The sequence below is a fragment of the Hyla sarda genome, chromosome 1 (genome assembly GCF_029499605.1).
Source record: "Hyla sarda isolate aHylSar1 chromosome 1, aHylSar1.hap1, whole genome shotgun sequence".
Lineage (NCBI taxonomy): Eukaryota > Metazoa > Chordata > Amphibia > Anura > Hylidae > Hyla > Hyla sarda.
This window is the reverse complement of record NC_079189.1, coordinates 244,894,859-244,911,919: the sequence shown is the minus strand read 5'-3', so window position 1 is coordinate 244,911,919 and position 17,061 is coordinate 244,894,859. Positions and strand designations below refer to the sequence as shown.

Here is a 17,061-nt window from a genome sequence, read left to right as displayed (position 1 = left end):
CCTAGACATGGCGGGTTCGATGGTCTAGTTTTTACTAATTTACTCACATGGGCCTCTGAGATATTGGCTAAGTAGGGCATATATGGCATTTTATTCCATGTGAGTCTAGGTAGGTGGTGCCATTTATGTGCATCGCACATTTCTATCATCTTTGGACTTCTCTCTTTATTGTTTAGTCTTTTTAATTTCACTCACATGGGCTTTAGAGGTACTGGTTAAATAGGGCATATATGGCATCTATTTAACCCATGTACACTCCTCTACACCCCTCTGTCACCCATGTACACTCCTCCACACCCCTCTGTTACCCATGTACACTCCTCTACATCCCTCTGTCACACATGTACACTCCTCTACATCCCTCTGTCACCCATGTACACTCCTCTACACCCCTCTGTCACCCATGTACACTCCTCTACACCCCTCTGTACACCCCTCTACACACCTGTCACCCATGTACACTCCTCTACACCCCTGGAGACCTGGAGCGAACAGGTCACATCAGAGCAGCCGTCGGGCACCTGCCCCCTCCATGCAGCATCCAGACTAGACCACTGATAAGAACAGATACTACACTTGATCTTAGCCAAAAGGCCAAAAAAAACTTATTGTGAAAAATACAAATTTCGGCTGGGATTACACTTGGCATGTTTGACAGAAAAAAACACAATGCTCGCTGCAGGCACATATTATGTTGGAATAGGGTAATATTATGTTGGAATAGGGTAATATTATGTTGGAATAGGGTAATATGAAATGCCAGACACTAATGGGGTTTTCTTCATTCTTTTTAGGCTTTCATCTCTATGGGATGTCGAGAGCATGTTGTTTTTATTTTATGAAGTTTTGGTGATTTTCTTCCCAATGTTTTTAACCCCTTAAGGACCGTGGGTTTTTCCGTTTTTGCATTTTCGTTTTTTGCTCCTTGCCTTTAAAAAATCATAACTCTTTCAATTTTGCACCTAAAAATCCATATGATGGCTTATTTTTTGCGCCACCAATTCTACTTTGTAATGATGTCAGTCATTTTGCCCAAAAATCTACAGTGAAATGGAAAAAAAATCATTGTGCGACAAAATTGAAAAAAAAAAACGCCGTTTTATAACTTTTGGGGGCTTCCGTTTCTATGTAGTACATTTTTCGGTAAAAATGACACCTTATCTTTATTCTGTAGGTCCATACGATTAAAATGATACCCTACTTATATAGGTTTGATTTTGTCGTACTTCTGGAAAAAATCATAACTACATGCAGGAAAATTAATACGTTTAAAATTGTCATCTTCTGACCCCTATAACTTTTTTATTTTTCCGTGTATGCGCTCATTTTTTGCGACGTGATCTGAAGTTTTTAACGGTATCATTTTTGCATTGATAGGACTTATTGGTCGCTTTTTATTCATTTTAAAATTATATAAAAGGTGACCAAAAATGCAACATTTGGGACTTTGGAATTTTTTTGCGCGCACGCCATTGACCGAGCGGTTTAATTAATTATATATTTTTATAATTCGGACATTTCCGCGCGCGGTGATACCATATTTGTTTATTTTTATTTTTATTTACACTGTGTTTTTTTTTTTTTTTGGAAAAGGGGGGTGATTCAAACTTTTAATAGGGGAGGAGTTAAATGATCTTTATTCACTTTTTTTTTGCAGTGTTATAGGTCCCGTAGGGACCTATAACACTGCACACACTGATCTTCATCATTGATCACTGGTTTCTCATAGGAAACCAGTGATCGACGATTCTGCCGCATGACTGCTCATGCCTGGATCTCAGGCACTGAGCAGTCATTCGGCGATCGGACAGCGAGGAGGCAGGTAGGGGCCCTCCCGCTGTCCTGTAAGCTGTTCGGGATGCCGCAATTAGCCGCGGCTATCCCGAACAGCTCGACTGAGCTAGCCGGCAACTTTCGCTTTTAGCCGCACGGCTCAGCTCTGAGCGCGCGGCTAAAGGGTTAATAGCGCGCGGCGCCGCGATCGGCGCTGCGCGCTATTAGAGGCGGGTCCCGGCTTCACTATGATGCCGGGCCCGCCGTGATATGACGTGGGGTTACTGTGTAACCCCGCGTTATATCAGGAGAGCAGGACCAAGGACGTACCGGTACGTCCTTGGTCCTTAAGGGGTTAATAGAAATCCTTGAGTCACATGATGAAAGAATCTGAGAAAAGCCAGGGGGAAAAATAATAATAAGAATTATACACATTGGAGGAGATGTATGAAAACCTGTGCAGAGGTAAAGTTGACCAGTTGCCCATAGCAGCCAATCAGATCACTTCTTTCACGTTTCAGAGGACTTTTAAAAAATGAAAGAAGCGATCTGAATGGTTCCTATGGGCAACTGGTCCACTTTTCCTCTACACAGGTTTTTGGTGTGTTTTTATTTTGGCAAAAAAAAAAAACAAAAGAAAAAAAAATACAAACAAGAATTGCATCTGTTCCAAGGCTTAGGCCACATTAAACACGACTTGTGTGGTGTTTTTCAAAGCCCACATTGCTTTATTTTTGGTGTCCCCCCCCCCCCCCCTTTCGACAGACGTCTGTCCAGCTGTTGCAAAGCTACAACTCAATGCTGGGAGTTGTAGTTTTGCAACAGATGGACAGCCACAGGGGATAAGTGGTGATGTATGTCAATCTAGGACCATGGTGTCTGATTTTGAACTGGCAGCAGGAGCCACGACCCCTTTAAATCAATGGTTGCCGGGATGTTTGACGAGTGACAGCCTTCGCTCCAGACCACAACGTCAGGGATGTCACTCGTCAGACGTCCCGGCAGCCAGCGCTGCTCAATGAGCCTGCTGGAGCCGCACTGATCTGTGTAAGAAACCTATGGGCCCAGGCTGTTGGGGCCACCAAATTATATTACAAATACTGAGTGTCTGGTTAGGAGAAACAAGTATAACGCACCCACTGGGAGTAGCGCCATTTTAATGAAAAATTGCCCAAAATCCCTTAGATAACAGTCATGCAGAATATATTAGAAAGTTTTTTTGATTTTCAGCCAATCAGAGAGCAGCACTACTGTAATAGAACTCTCATGAGGTAACAGCGTGTCACACATGTGATGTCATAGCCATTGTCCACCAGAGAGCAGCACTGAGCAGATATAACACTGCTCCTGCTCATTCTTCATCAGTGAGGGGCTGATGCTGGACACTGTAGGGACCGAGAATGCAAAGTCATATACACTACTGTGACTGGTAAGTGTCACATTGTTGTGACCAAAAGGTCTTTAGTGCAGTTCAATGTGCTTTTCTATAATAAACATGTAGATAATCTATCTTTTATTTTCCTATCTTAGATGCACTATTTCCAGGATGTGGAGTAGCATTTCCGGACCTACAGCAAGACGTTGGATGAAGACATAGATTTCCAGACCTACAGCAAGAATTTGGATGAAGGCACAGCCCCTCAAATCACGCACATACACAGACACATTTGCCCAAATTCTAGAGGTAACCTCCTTTAGTATGCCCAGAGGAAGGGCAATACAGTAGCCATGGATTCCCTACAGGTTTCCTCCCCTCTGGAGGTTTTTCCTGTCCTGAGTTAGTTACTGTACGCTCTTTGTGAGTGATGGAGGTTGCATAAAATCCCTACACAAACATTTTAATATATAATAAATAAAGTTCCCCTTTTTAAACCATTCTTTAACTTGTTTGACTCATTTATTTTATTTGTGTGTGAAAAATAGTGTTAGCAAAACGTGGATGACATGTTTTTTTTTTTTTTAAGTGTCCAAAGCTGCTCTCCTGCACGATCTACATAATGCGGTGCGGAGAGGGGCAACTGATGCTGGGTGGTACAGTTGCCGAGGCAACCATAGGACACCCAGCAAGTTCCATGCACAAGCCTTTTTTCTGATGAACGGGACCCTAGGAGAGCGGGGAAAGCAGGTGAGAGGACCTCCATCCACCATTTTGAATGATCACCAGATCGCCACAGGTGATTCGATCCTCGAATATAATGCCCGCATTGCCGCACTTGCCGAAATCTGCTTTGATCACAGCATCTGAGGGGTTAATGACAAACATTAGAGCGATCGTTGATGATTGCCACTACTGGCAGGTCCCTGGCTGCCAGGACCTGCCATACATGATGCAAGCACAGGTCCATTGTTCACATCATATACAGGGTGTAAATATACATCCAATCGCATTAGGATGTACTTTTACAGGCCGACTCCTACTCAATTTTGATTGTAAAGCTATGTTCACATGGCCGAATGTCCACACAGAAAATGTATGTGCGGATAACCTGAAGATAGTGGAGCGGTGTCAGAATATGCTAGCATTAAGATTGCTCAGAAATTCGCTGTCTCATACACGGCAATGTATTTCTGAGCAGAATACGCAGAAAGAACAGACATGTCTACTCTTTCTGCGGATGCCAGAATTTCCGTACGGTATATTCCTGTGCAATTCTGCATAGAAAACCTTGACTGGATGGGATTTTAGATACATCCCTTCCTATCTAACCCACTCTTAACCCCTTAATGACGCAGGACATATATTTACGTCCTGCGCCGGCTCCCGCGATATGAAGCGGGATCGTGTCGCGATCCCGCATCATATCGCGTCGGTCCCAGGGCTCCTCAACGCCAGGACCCGCGGCTAATACCACACATCGCCGATCGCGGCGATGTGCGGTATTAACCCTTTAGAAGCGGCGGTCAAAGCTGACCGCCGCTTCTAAAGTGGAAGTGAAAGTGACCCGGCTGCTCAGTCGGGCTGTTCCGGACCACCGCGGTGAAATCGCGGCGTCCCGAACAGCTTGCAGGACACCGGAAGGGCCCTTACCTGCCTCCTCGGTGTCCGATCGGCGAATGACTGCTCCGTGCCTGAGATCCAGGCAGGAGCAGTGAAGCGCCGATAACACTGATCACAGGCGTGTTAATACACGCCTGTGATCTGTGTAGAAGGTCAGTGTGTGCAGTGTTATAGGTCCCTATGGGACCTATAACACTGCAAAAAAAAAAGTAAAAAAAAAAAGTGTTAAGGAAGGTCATTTTCCCCTTTTCCCATAAAAAAATAAAACAGTGTAAAAAAATAAATAAAATAAACATATGTGGCATCGCCGCGTGCGTAAATGTCGGAACTATAAAAATACATCATTAATTAAATTGCACGGTCTATGGCGTACGCGCAAAAAAATTCCAAAGTCCAAAAAAGCGGATTTTGGTCACTTTTTATACCATTAAAAAATGAATAAAAAGTTATCAAAAAGTCCGATCAAAACAAAAATCAAACCAATAAAAACTTCAGATCACAGCGCAAAAAATGAGTCCTCATACCCCCCTGTACGTGGAAAAATAAAAAAAGTTATAGGGGTCAGAAGATGACATTTTTAAACGTATACATTTTCCTGCATGTAGTTATGATTTTTTCCAGAAGTGCGTCAAAATCAAACCTATATAAGTAGGGTATCATTTTAACTGTATGGACCTACAGAATAATGATAAGGTGTCATTTTTACCGAAATATGCACTGCGTAGAAACGGAAGCCCCCAAAAGTTACAAAATGGCGTTTTTTCTTCGATTTTGTCGCACAATGATTTTTTTTTCCCGTTTCGCCGTGCATTTTTGGGTAAAATGACTAATGTCACTGCAAAGTAGAATTGGCGACGCAAAAAATAAGCCATAATATGGATTTTTAGGTGGAAAATTGAAAGGGTTATGATTTTTAAAAGGTAAGGAGGAAAAAACGAAATTGCAAAAACGGAAAAACCCTGAGTCCTTAAGGGGTTAACCACGTAACAACCCCTTCACCCAATAGAAAAGACACTGACACCTGCTGTGGGAAAATTTGGCCGTGTGGCCCATTTATTTAACAAACCAATAAATAACATTTGAATATTTACATATAAACATAACCAAACTGAAGGGCACGCCCCTCCCCCAACCGGATTTGTGCAACACGCTTCTTACCCCTGGCCGCGAGCCCCTGGCCCGGGGGCACCCCGGTAACCTTCTGCACAATCCCTCGAACTCCTGAGGCCCAGAACCACCACCAGGAGGCCCAATTGAACCATCTCAAACATTTATCTTTCAAACTACTAACTCCCCCGGGACCCTTTCACATGCCTCCCCCTTATCAGAATCCCACCCACCAAACATTTAAAAGAGGGCGGGCAGGCGGGACCTTCTTCTCGCTTCTACACGCCGACTGGTGAGTACCCTCCCACCCTGGGGCACCCCCCTATGTACACTCCTCCCCCTCCCCTCCAGATGACCTCCCTTTCACCCCACTCTCGAACCACCTGCTACTGTCCCTTAAAGGACCAGCAGCCATTTAACCCTTTAACCCCCATTCCCTTGAAATATACCTCTAACCACATTACCCCTTACTAACATCTGGGAGGGCCACTAAAACCCCCGTCAAGGCGCCACTACGCCAGGGGTTCCCCCGCTCCGTTTGCTCCCATGACTGGATGGGATTTTAGATACATCCCTTCCTATCTAACCCACTCTTAACCACGTAACAACCCCTTCACCCAATAGAAAAGACACTGACACCTGTTGTGGGAAAATTGGGCCGTGTGGCCCATTTATTTAACAAACCAATAAATAACATTTGAATATTTACATATAAACATAACTAAACTGGAGGGCACTCCCCTCCCCCAACCGGATTTGTGCAACACGCTTCTTACCTCTGGCCGCGAGCCCCTGGCCCTGGAGCACCACGGTAACTTTCTGCACAATCCCTCGAACTCCTGAGGCCCAGAACCACCACCAGGAGGCCCAATTGAACCATCTCAAACATTTATCTTTCAAACTAATAACTCCCCCGGGACCCTTTCACATGCCACAGATGAAAGACAGTGACACCTCACTGACCTTCATCCCGCCACACACGCAACACCAGCTCAATACCCCCTTGCAAGGCCAACGCCCCAAATCCATCCCAATGTCATTTAAATGAATACCATCGGGATCCAAAAATTCCCAAGGCTCCCCCTCCAGATCAGTGTGCCTCACCACTATCCCCCCATTCCTACGAACAAAATGACCCACCTCTTTGTTGAGCTTGACCCGAGCCTTATTCAAGCGATCCACCGACCTGGCGTGCCGCCACACCCGCCGAGCCACCATGTCAGACCAAACGAACAACAAACCAGGAAAGGTAGATTTTAGCCTCAGAACGTCAAGCTTAATGTCCCTAATTAACTCCCGTGATGACCGAAGGCCTAAATCATTGCCCCCAGCATGCACCACCAAGATGTCCGGGGGGCGGTCCAAAGAAGCGTTGAACTGTACCTCAGGGTGCACCCCGCACCACAGCATGCCACCAATTCCAATCCACCGCAACCCCGCCAGGTCCCTCGAAAAACCCAGCTGCCTCCCGTCCCGTCTCACCGCAGCCCGGATCGCACCCCTCCGAACATAGGAGTGACCTAAAATCCACACCAAGCACGGATCACGACCTGAAAAACACAAAGAAGAAAACATAACAAGTAAAATAACCCACGTAACATACTCATAACAGATGTGGACGAACATACAGATGAAAACGAGCAGACTCCCATCGCCCAATCCGCTGAATCACTTCCTCACCCATCCCCCACCGGGCCGCCTCAGTGGCGGCCCCTATCCTAAATGAATGAGAACTGTAATCCCCGGGCTCTAGCCCCCGTGCCTTCAAACATCTACGGAAAACAGACACAAATTGAAAGCGCGAGAGAGATGACCCATCCCTATGCACTAATAAAGATCCCATACCATCCGGCCTCACTGAAAGAAACGCCCGCACGCATCGCACCGGGCACACCAAGGACCCTGGCAACTCACCTAGAACCACCCAACAACCCCGACCTCTCAGATCAGTTTTGGACCTGCGTAAAAAACAACTCACCCCCTCCGCCTGCAACATCACATCCCCATACAACAAACCCCCAACCACCGATCTACTTTGAGCCACCAGTTCCGAAATCCGAAAGGCCCCAAAAAAGGCCAACACAAATGCCACCCGAAACAACAGCACCTCGTAAGCATCCGTGCATTCACACTCCACTCGTTCTGCCAGAAAACCCAACAAATCAAAAGAAACCGTGCGACGCCTATCCGGCTGCGTACCCCCCCCTACGGTATCCCATAAGGGCGCGACGCACTAAAAAATGCTTAGTTGCATCCCCCAGGCCCCGCAACAAAAACAAAAACGCCAGAGCTGACATGCCGCGTGACACACCCGAAACAGACACCCCCGACTCAAACTGCATCCCCACAAAATACAGCACCACAGTCACCCAGTCCTCAGTACCAGCACACACACCCACCCTCTCCAGTAACGCCTCCCATTCACACCAAACCTTCGAATACGCAGACCAAGTGCGAGCACTCAGTGACCTCTGGATCAACTGCGCCGCCGTTCCCAAACCACGCTCCACAGCCAATCGGGGCAAGGGATCCCGCACCGCTCCGCTTCAGGTGCCAGCACGCGAAACCTGTCCAACTGTGAACGAGAAAGAGAATCAGCGACAGAGTTGACAACACCTGGAACATGTACAGCAACAAACTGCGCCTTCAACAACAATCCCCGCAGAACCAAATGATGAAGCAAGCGCAAAACCGGCGGAGAACTAGAAGTCTGATGATTAATCGCATGTACCACCCCTATATTGTCACAACGAAAACGGACCCTCCTATCCTTCAGCTGATACCCCCAAATTTCCGTTGCCACCACAATAGGAAACAGCTCCAACACAACTAGATTAGCCACCAAACCCGCCGCACGCCAAGAATCCGGCCACTCCACCGCACTCCACTCCCTCTGAAAAAATGCCCCATAACCTACCGAACCCGAAACTGTGAGCCCCCCAACACCCCGAACATTCATGCTTAAATTTACAATCTGAGAGGAAGCGGCAATGCCCTTCATTTTACTGCCAACAGCAGCCCCGTCGCGAACCGGCCGACTGTCCGGCCGCTGAGAAACCGCCGGCCGCCCCCTGAAAGGGCTGAGACCCCCCCACGAGGAGCGGCCATAAGGCGCATCCATAAACTTATGTCCTTATGATCCCACCTCAAAGAAGGCCGGACCGCCTTGCGCTGACGAAAATGCTCGTCACAACGCAGCCACGCCACTTCCCCATACACCCGGTATGCCTCACCAATAGAATCAAAATAACAAAAAAGCGCCGAACAATGTTCTGGTGCCTTCTCCCCGATAACACTCGCCAGGATATAAAAGGCCTGCATCCAATTAGTAAACGTGCGAGGTATCAGACGATACCGCCGTTTCTCCTCCTCCTCCTTCTTACTCTCCTCCGGCTTCTTCCTATTTAAGTTAAATTTTTCCAACGGAAGCAAGGAGAAGATCTCAACATATTCGACCTTCCAGATCTTCTCCTTCACTTCCGGTTTCAAGTGAGCCCCCAGGGGCCCCTCAAAAAGACATACACTTCCCCTTTCGCGGAGTCCGCCATACGGACATCCTCCACCGCTGCCTTAGCGACCGCCGCAGCTCCTGCAGCACCTCCACCCACGGCCGATGCCACCACCGGCCCACCCCCCGCCGGCGCCTCAACCTGCACTCCCGCCGCCGGAGCAACCCACACAGGAACTGGGGACGCCCCCACAGCAGCACCCCCAGGACACCCAGACAAAACACTCATTAACTGTGAAAGCAAAACCCGCAACCCCCCATCACCCGGCACATTAAAAGGAACAGGCCCCAGCCCCAAATCCCCAGAGGACTCACCAGGCTGACCCGAAGCCGATGCCCCAGCAGCCGCTGGCCTGGGCGTCCGCTCCCTGGAACCGTCGGCCGCACTCCTGTCATCCAGCGCTGGTGAAGGACCCGCCAAATCTACTCCAGACTCCCGCCGACGATTGACCGCCTCACCGGCCGCCCTCCTTTCCGGATCTGCCAGCTCCTCTTCAGCATCTGCAGCACAATCAGAAAGGGAAGAATCAGAAGGAGAATATTCCCCAGCTGCAGTTCCAGACCTGCCATGCCGACTCCTACCACCAGGTTACGCCCTCTCACTGTAGCACTCTGGATCCTGTCGTCCTCCAACCAGCCTATCTTCCCTCACAGGCATAGAGATGCTGATAGAAGAAGAAGATCTCCGAGCTCTGGCCTCCCCTGCATTCCCGGAGCTCTGCTGCTGTGCTGTACGCTGCTGGGCTGCACTCAGAAAAGGTGAGCCAGCCACGTCCCTGCTGCCTCCGGGCCTCCTCTCCTCTGCTGACCTGACCCCAGAACGCTGCTTAGAGCCCGACCCTGCACTGAACAGGGCCGGCCATGCCTCCTCTCCTCCAACCTGCCGGGCCTCAGTACCAGAAGGCCCTGCCAGCTCCTCATGTCAGGACCCACGCCGGGCAGATGTAGAAGCCGCAGCAGTCATCACAGGGGGAGCCGTCCCCCGCTCGCTCCTGGTGCCCTTCCTCGACGATCGACGATCTCCGGCCTGACACCCCCTCCTCAGGGACGGCCGCACCACCACTAGCAGCTGCCCCCCCCTCCTGCATCCTCTGCCCTACGCCATGACACCATCCCCCGGGAAGCTGCACTGGAAGTGCCCCTACTCGCTGTACCTGCCATCTCCCGGGAAGACCGCACAGGGCTCAGGCACCGCCGCCTGCTACTGGGAGTGGGCTCAGGACTCAGACGCTCCGGAGCCCTGGATCAAGGGACCCGCGCCGCAAGCCAGGGAGGGGGTCAGCCTGCACCTCACTCCCGATCCCCAGGACCCCCCGCACCTGTTCTTGCACCCAAGCATCCCCATGAGACGCTGCAGCAGCCCAGAGGTGGGTGAAAAGATCATATAGGGACGACATGGCACCTTCTTCTCGCTTCTACACGCCGACTGGTTAGTACCCTCCCCCCCTGGGGCACCCCCCTATATACACTCCTCCCCCTTCCCTCCAGATGACCTCCCTTTCACCCCACTCTCGAGCCACCTGCTACTGTCCCTTAAAGGAGCAGCAGCCATTTAACTCTTTAACCCCCATTCCCTTGAAATATGCCTCTAACCACATTACCCCTTACTAACATCTGGGAGGGCCACTAAAACCCCCGTCAAGGCGCCACTACGCCAGGGGTTCCCCCGCTCCGTTTGCTCCCAAACGTGTGAACATAGTCTAACAGTCATTAAAAAGGGGGGCGGTGCAAATAAGGGAGCGACAGGCAAAGGGCCAGAGACAAAGGGGCAGCAAAATGAGGTTTTATTTAAGGTGACAAAAATCCTTGCACCAGCCCTGTCGGCCATGGCCCGAGCTGCCAAACAGGAAGGGTCCCTGTGCCATCTCAATCCTCTGCATATGAATTTTATATCTTCTATCACTTCCTGTGATGTCACGCATACATCAAATAATTATGCATATTAACACGGACAGTATATATATTTTTTTTGCAAGAAAGGTGGCAACCCTAGCAGGCATCCCATTGCATTCTGTCAGTGACTGGCACCTTCTGTAGGACACAGGCAAACAATGTGCCCGTTGCTTTCAATGAACATAACGGATGTCACAGAAAGAAAGCTAGGGCTCGAGTTCTGCAGGTACTCATAGGAACGTCGTCCCCTTTAGCAGTTCACCTGCAGGACCAACCCTGTGTCCGAATCTTTTGGCTGCTGGACTGGACTGTGTCTGCTCTTCCTTGTCTTCCCCTGCACAGTTGTGTAGTACAGCCAGTGCACTGTGCAGGGGAAGAGGACGCAGTTATATGGAGCAGTTTAGGAGGAAGATCACTCACCACCATTAGGCCCGTAGCTCCAGGAATGGCATCATATTAGGGGTAGGGCCTTTATCGGGAAGGGGCTGTGCCTCCTGGGCTGCACTATTATATAGTATTACAGCGTACAGAAAGCAAGTGGTAAGTGTGTTAGGAGGCAGTGATATTATTTACCCTTACTCCTCTAGACAAGGTAAAAATACCTCAGGAGTACGCCAAGATTCATTACATTCTCAAAATATAGAATCTACTCATTATTCTAATTCTAGTGGTTCTCATAAGCCACAAGATTTACCCTCAACCCTTGAGGAGGCTCAATCCAGTAGGGTTAAGAAATCAGGCTTCAGGGCCAAACCAAACTCCTTCAGAGTATCCTCCTCCGATGAGTCGGCTGACTCTGATGTTGAGGACATTGAGGAGTTACTATATGTTTCGGAGGACGGTAATCCCAATCATGAGGACCCTGGCAGTCAGGAAGAAACTAAGTTAACTGAGTCGGGTGACGCATATTTTGACCCAGCATTGATATGTCATCCACGTTCTGGGGAATGGCTTCCAAAAGCAAAGGTAGCCGAATTTATTTCATTATGGGCCAATAAACCCCTTGACAAACCGCCACGTAATAAATTAAAGGCAGAATGTCCCAGACCAACTCTGCCAAATAATGCCTCTCATACCCCGGAATTAGATCCACTCATCGCTAAATTTCTTTTTAAAACTGGTAACAATCCAAAAAAGGGAGTGGATAGAAGTTTCAAGTCCTGTCAGGACAATTTAATGGACCTATTGGGTCCTCTGACAAAAATTCTAAATTTGGCAGAAGAGGCATCCACTTCTGATAAAACGGTGGATCCCGAAACCCTTAAAGGGTGGGCCCAAAGGGCCATATGTATATTTGGGAATGCTAACGCTTCCCTCTCCAATGAGCGTAAGCGCTCCATCCTATTAAAAATAGATCCCCAACTAACCAATTTGGCCACAGTAGAGCCACTGAATCCTACCAAAGGCATGCTCTTTGGTGATGATTTTATTAAAGAGCTAAATAAATATGTCGGCCTATTCTCATCCCTGAATAAGGCTCAAGTATCATTGAAAAAAGTTATTTCTCAACGGGTTTTTGGGAAGGCCGGAAGAGAACGGGGCCGCTTTTCCGGCCGTTCCTCCCAAAATCAATATCACAGAGGCTCCTACTCTCATACATAACATTCTTCAGCACCCTCCTCCGCCCCCCCTCCCCCCTTTTTTCCATACAGGGGCAGACCGTGGAGGGCCAGAGGTCACAGAGGAATTCCTCGTTCAAGACCTCCCACAGGTAAGTCTACCTCAGTCTTCTTCCAAAAATATTCCGCTGGGGGGAAGACTCCTGTATTTTTCCCACAATTGGACTACGATTATGTCTGACTCCTTGATCCTAAACACGGTCCAGGGCTATCAAATAGAATTTGTCTCTCCACCAATCCAGACCTACTTACCACATCCGATTCACTTCTCTCAAACAGACAAAACTCTTATAGATCAAGAAATCAGAGAATTATTTGCCAAACAGGCAATTATTCCGGTTCCATTCCAATCACCAGGTTTTATCAGCAATCTCTTTCTGGTGAAGAAGAAGGATGGAGGTCACAGACCAGTGATCAACTTGAAACTCTTGAACAATTTAGTTATCTATCGCCACTTCAAAATGGAGGGCATACATCTACTAAGAGACATCCTATTGCAACAGGATTGGCTTGTAAAAATAGACTTAAAAGAGGCATATCTCACTGTCCCAATTCATCCTTCCTCTCAGATGTTCCTACAATTTCTTTGGGAAAACCAAAAGTGGCAGTTCACTTGCCTTCCTTTCTGCCTATCATCAGCCCCTTGGTGTTTTACAAAACTACTGAAACCAGAAGTAGCTTCTCTCAGAAGTCGAGGAGTTTGTCTTATCATCTATCTAGACGATATTCTCCTTATGGCCCAATCAAAAGAGTTACTTTTGCTCCACTTGAACTGGACCCTATCTCTTCTTATTCATCTGGGTTTTCTGATAAACTACAAGAAATCAATCCTAATCCCTTCTCAGAACCTAGAATTTTTAGGCTTTATGATCAACACTCAGTTGACCACTCTAAGTCTTCCTTCAAGGAGATTGAAAACCATTCGGAAGGAGATCAAACAAATTCTCCGCAAAGATATAATTTCTTTGAGGACGATTGCTCGGATAGTAGGCCTCTTATCAGCCTCAATTCAGGCCATTTTCCCGGCTCCCCTTCACTACAGGGCTCTTCAACGTTTAAAGATTCGTCATTTAAGGGAAGGTCTCGGTTACTCCGACGAAATTCCCCTATCTCCAAAAGCCAGAGAAGTACTCCTCTGGTGGCTCACTCACATAGAGTCCTGGAATGGAAAAACAATTTTCCATCCGAATCCGGACATCATTATAGAATCAGATGCGAGTCTTTCCGGATGGGGAGCTCGATTCGATTCTCTCTCCATTGGAGATTCCAGACGGAATCTCAACTACACATAAATTGTCTGGAACTTCTAGCGGGATTTTTTGCTTTGAAGAGTTTTGCAAAAAATTCCTCCCATTGTTGTATCCTCCTTCGTATTGACAACATTTCTGCTGTCCAATACATCAACCACCTGGTAGGTACGAATTCCAAAGTTCTTGCAGACTTTGCCAAAGATTTTTGGCATTTCTGTTTGGACAAAAAACATCATTCTGAAAGCAGAATACTTACCAGGGATTTCCAATGCAGTAGCGGATTGGTATTCACGTTACCTCATGGACTCCAGCGATTGGAAACTTCTTATTCCGATCTTTCAATCAATCAATTCTTTATGGGGTCCTCTTCACATAGATCTTTTTGCTTCCCGCTTGAATACCCAGTTACCTCTGTTTTTCAGTTGGCGTCCAGACCCAGAAGCTCTAGGGGTGGACGCCTTCCTGCAATCCTGGCCTCAGAAAACCCTGTATGCTTTTCCTCCATTCAATCTAATTCAACGAGTTCTCTTTCAAACCTCGATCCAGAAAGCCACGCTAGTTCTCATAACGCCACTCTGGCCAACTCAATCGTGGTTTTCCCAAATCTTGCACCTACTCATAGACCTTCCCCGTCTCCTTCCTTCCACTCACGATCTTCTTCTAGATCCTCAAGGGAACTACCACCCTCTGATTTTATCGGGCCATCTACCTCTGGTGGCTTGGATGATTTCAGGTCGCCAAGATCTGATTTCCAGTTTTCAAAGTCAACTCAAGACATCCTTTCAGACGCATGGGCCCCGGGTACCAGGTCAGCTTACGGATCAGCCTGGAGACTTTGGTCTCATTGGTGCGATTAACGACACTTGGATCCCTTACGAACATCTATATCCCATATCTAAAATTTCTTATCAGAATCATTTGAAGCTGGTAAAGCCTACAGAACGATTAATCTTTATCGCTCAGCATTCTCCTCTAAACACTTTCCTATAGATTCCATCCCTGTAGGAAGGCATCCTTTAGTTTGCCAACTTCTAAAAGGTATACGTTTTCATAGGCCTCCTCTTCCTAAATATAATTCTACTTGGAATGTAAAAGTCATTCTTGATATGTCTATTTCCTGGGATGATAATGATAATTTATCATTAAAATTCCTATCCTTTAAACTCACTACCCTTTTATGCCTCATCTCCGTCAAAAGGGTTTCTGATGTTAAATCATTAGATATATCTCGCAGACAGTTTACACCTCAAGGTGTTGTTTTCTCGGTATATCGACGTACTAAAACAAATCTCCGTTCTGTTTTTTACCCTTCGTTTCCGGATAATGAAAAACTTTGTGTTGTCCGTTCTTCATTCCTATGAATCCCGAACTGAATCTCTTCGGAGTCCGTCTTCTTCCCAACTATTAATCTCTTTTTGCAAACCTCACGCTCCAGTCTCTTCCCCCACTCTTGCTAGATGGGTTAAACAAACCATGCACCTTGCTGGTATTGACATTACCAAATTTACGGCTCATTCTACCAGAAGTGCAGTTTCCACCAAACTTTTCCAATCTGGCGCTTCTCTTTCAGATTTATTAAAAGCGGCCATGCGGTCACCTGATTCTACTTTCAAAACCTTTTACTTTAGACCTAAATCTCATGTTTCTATGTTGTTATTGTGATAAGATTCATTATTTATTACTTTTATGATTATTTCGATTAAGCTTTGAACTAGCATAATACGAAGCGTCTTGTCTTGCCATAAAATTGAGAATTTTCCTATCCTAAGTGACGGAAAATTTGGATTTTATTAAAGACAAGACGCAAGTATTATCCCTCCCTAAACCCATCCCTATAACATGTCTTATATATCTAATCTTTCAACAGCTTCACAATAGGATCCAATCACCGTTGGACATCAACTTTGACATCACTTCATGGGACCTATATTCATTTGACTTCCATTTCCTCCTACATTATCTTCGTGGTCAACTTCCTGTACCTTTTATCAGCTTGATGATTTCTGCAAAGAAGAAGGGAGATACCTGTGTGTTGGACACCTTTATTATCTGTGATGCAGTCTGATTGGCTGATGGCACGGGACCTCATACTAGGTTGCACCCTAGGTTGCATGTTCATATACCCTTTGTTATAATATAAAAAAGTCTTTTTTCTGTTAATACTTACAATACTTACTGGCTGCTGAGTTTCAGTAAAGAAGTTAAATAGCATAATACTTGCGTCTTGTCTTTAATAAAATCCTAATTTTCCGTCACTTAGGATAGTAAAATTCTCAATTACCACTGGCATTTTACTTGATTTATTATTGTTATACCTCCACAATTTTGTGTAGGGCATTTTTCTCTATGCTGCCTTTCGGCCTTACCTTACCAGTCCATGCCAGGACACGTTTGAGCCAACAAACTGTATATATGATAAAAACATTTTTTGTATGTATTATCCCTTTGTATGTATGTAACATCTTTACAAACATACCCAATCTTTCCTCCATCAGATGTGTGCCCAGACATGGCGGGTTCAATGGTCTAGTTTTTACTAATTTACTCACATGGGCCTATGAGATATTGGCTAAGTAGGGCATATATGGCATTTTATTCCATGTGAGTCTAGGTAGGTGGTGCCATTTATGTGCATCGCACATTTCTATCATCTTGGGACTTCTCTCCTTATTGTCTAGTCTTTTTAATTTCACTCACATGGGCTTTAGAGGTATTGGTTAAATAGGGCATATGTGGCATCTATTCCATGTGAGTTTAGGTAGGTGGTCCTGTTTATGTATATTGCACATTTTTTATGAATTTGGGGACTTCTCTCCTTATTTTTGACAATAAATGCACATTTAATTGATTCAGGTTTTGTATATATGTGTGTATATATGTTGGGGCGATCTAACACTATTTAGTATTTTGCAT

General features: G+C 46.6%; 1 long non-coding RNA gene and 1 pseudogene across 1 annotated transcript; one reads left to right on the top strand and one right to left on the bottom strand.

Annotated features, from left to right (window-relative positions):
• Positions 1–456: 456 nt before the first annotated feature.
• LOC130344233 (U2 spliceosomal RNA) lies at positions 457–606 on the bottom strand (annotated as a pseudogene).
• A 2,021-nt stretch (positions 607–2,627) lies between these two features.
• On the top strand, positions 2,628–3,650 carry LOC130367457 (uncharacterized). The gene is made up of 2 exons (XR_008892094.1): positions 2,628–3,202; positions 3,304–3,650. It is a non-coding gene; the product is annotated as an uncharacterized LOC130367457 (long non-coding RNA).
• The last annotated feature ends 13,411 nt before the right edge of the window (positions 3,651–17,061 follow it).